Source organism: Mandrillus leucophaeus, unplaced genomic scaffold (assembly GCF_000951045.1).
Source record: "Mandrillus leucophaeus isolate KB7577 unplaced genomic scaffold, Mleu.le_1.0 Scaffold139, whole genome shotgun sequence".
In the NCBI taxonomy this organism is placed as follows: Eukaryota; Metazoa; Chordata; class Mammalia; order Primates; family Cercopithecidae; genus Mandrillus; species Mandrillus leucophaeus.
In genome coordinates, this window is record NW_012101354.1 from 1,153,907 (window position 1) to 1,156,418 (window position 2,512).

The 2,512-nt window shown below is 49.2% G+C and overlaps 1 protein-coding gene and 1 long non-coding RNA gene across 3 annotated transcripts in view; one reads left to right on the forward strand and one right to left on the reverse strand.

Annotated features, from left to right (window-relative positions):
* Window positions 1-722: 722 nt before the first annotated feature.
* On the reverse strand, window positions 723-1,654 carry LOC105534728. The gene is made up of 2 exons (XR_001005321.1): window positions 1,428-1,654; window positions 723-983 (listed from the first exon to the last, which is right to left on the reverse strand). It is a non-coding gene; the product is annotated as an uncharacterized LOC105534728 (long non-coding RNA).
* The window catches only part of RFX5 (regulatory factor X, 5 (influences HLA class II expression)), a 6,809-nt gene continuing 5,653 nt past the window's right edge, over window positions 1,357-2,512 (forward strand). The window contains exons 1-2 of one of the 2 annotated variants that reach the window (XM_011973545.1): window positions 1,362-1,405; window positions 2,011-2,135. The gene's annotated coding sequence lies outside the window, so the exon portion shown is untranslated. Of the gene's footprint in view, window positions 1,406-2,010; window positions 2,136-2,512 lie in introns of both variants that reach the window. The other variant, XM_011973543.1, reaches the window with a different exon arrangement.

Genomic DNA, 2,512 nt, shown 5'->3' on the forward strand with positions numbered 1-2,512 from the left:
AGCAGGCACCTGTAGTTCTAGCTACTCGGGAGGCTGAGGCAGGAGAATCACTTGAACCCGGGGGACGGAGATTGCAGTGAGCCGAGATCGCGCCACTGCACTCCAGTTTGGGCGATAGAGTGAGACTCCGTCTCAAAGAAATAAAAAAGAAAGAAAGAAAAAAGAAAACCTTCTTGCCAATATATCCTTATTCCCCCAACTCCACAATCTCCTGACTTCCCCCAGTACTCATAGAAGCTGGTAATAGGGAAAGGCAGGCTGTAAAGGGCAATGGTGATGAGCTCAGGCAGCACTGCTGTCTTCTTTACAAAAGCACATTAATGATGAGCCTGGAGAACGTATTAGATGTCAGGATGGCAAATACAGTTTTGGTTGTAACATGTCCGCTGTGCAAAACAAAATATATCCATTTAAGAGGCTTTCAACCTGTAGTCCATGATCTCTCTGAAATTAGATGCAAAACTTGGTCTGTGTGTGCATTTTTCATGGTAGAGGGTCCATTGCTTTCGTCTGATTCATAACCTTAAAACGTCTTAAGGAAAAGGGTTAAGAACCCATAACCTGTTCAGTACAATGTTCCCTGAGGGTAAAAAGTTCCTCTGGCATCCAGCACTCCCGTGGGAGTCCATCAAAATTCCAGGGTTCACCGACTGCAGAACTATGGGGATGCAAATGCATTTGCAACTCCTTGGAAGGAAAGTACACACGGGAAATCAAGAAACACTAACAGGGAAAAAGCATTTTAGTTTAATGTGGTACAACTGCTGAGGTTTTGAGGCCTCCATCAAGAAGGAAAGAGCCCAGACTGCAGGTCTGTTGCGAGTGAGTGTTTCTGCTGGTTGTGTTAGGCATGTGGTGATTGTGATGGATGAGGGGTTATAGGAGTTTACAGCGAACTTCCATCACTCCTATCCATCATTTTCTAGTTATTTTATCATCCATTGATTCTTCTCTTCCGGTAGCTCTGAGGACAGTAGACTAAACTGAAACACAAAAGGGGAGGGCAAAAGAAAAGACAGTTCCAAAGGGAGACGAGCACTCGTTCTTTTATCCCGCGGTCCCTTTAAGAGAAGAATCTCTTGGGACCTGCAGTCCCAACCGACCCCAGTTTTAACCGAAACCCAACCCGGACTTCCCCCTCTTGACTCAAATAAGACCAATTTTGGATTTTCCCTCCCCTATTGACCAATCAGATTCTGTTACCAGGCAGACTTCAGCGGCCGCCGGTACGAGCCCGGCGCCTTCTGTCTCCGGGGTGGCAGCAGTGACCAATGACAGAGCAGGCCGCCCGTGTATCTAGGCAGATCGCGGCTGTTACAACCATTCAGAAAAAAGAAAATAAAGCAACGCACGAGCCGGCTGGGCCAGGACCTTGGGGCTGGGCCGGAGTGGAGGTGGCTACGAGGTAGTTTCTCTTTCTCCCTTACCTTTATTGTTGCTTGTGTTGGAAGGCGACTGTTCAGAGGTAGGGAGGGGGCAAGATGAGTTGGGAGGAGAGCAGAAAAAGACTGTAGCTGTATTTTCAACAGCTTCTTCACCCATGTGCACGTGCCCGGAATCTGGGACCCCATTCCCCTGCCGGGTTTCTGACGCCCAGCCCATGAGTTCCGCTACCCCGCCCCACCCCCCCTCCACTTTGCAGAAACCGGGGATTGAATGGAGGGGGAAGGGAAGGAGGTGGGGGCGCGCCTCAGGATGGGCTGTTGTGGGAGATGACGTAGGGACCGGCGACGTGGGGAGGGGGAGCAGCGGGGGAAGTCGTGGAGAGATTAAGTAATGAGAACTTGGGCCCAGTTTTTTTTCCAAGCCTAGAAAGGCAGAATATGTTCGTATCCTTTCTGACCTCCCAAGCATATGCAATGGTGAGGAGTATTTTTGAGAATTAGAGAACTTTGTTTTGTGGCTGTTATTGTTGTTTTTGAGGGGGAGGAGGGCAGTATGGGGTCAGAGGCAGAAATGAAAATTTCTTGCTAACATGGATTCCCAATCCCCCTATCTCTTCCTTTACAGTTTTCCAGATTTAGGAGACTTCAAAAAGGTGGGGCAGATAGAATGGAGATGGCAAAGATCTCTTTGGGTATATATGGGCCTGGCGAAGTAATGGAATAATTTCTAACTTTCGGAGAAGGCAAGTGGTGAGAAAAAGACCACTGGGGAAATTCGGAGGCTTTGTTTCTGTTTCTCTGCCTTTCTGGGTAAAGAGATGAGGAGTGCCCTGGGGCCTTCAAGGGAAGGGAAGGCCAGTGTGAGTTACATCTTTATGCCTGTCCCTCTCAATTCTAGCCCTCATGCCGGGATGGCAGAAGATGAGCCTGATGCTAAGAGCCCCAAGACTGGGGGAAGGCCCCCTCCAGGTGGTGCTGAGGCTGGGGAACCTACCACCCTTCTTCAAAGGCTCCGAGGTACCATTTCGTAAGTACTGATCACATCTCCAAATCCTGTCCAAGACCTGAGTATAGATCCCTGCAGCACTTCACTTTGGCTGTAGATGAACTGCCTCTCAGCAAGGGCA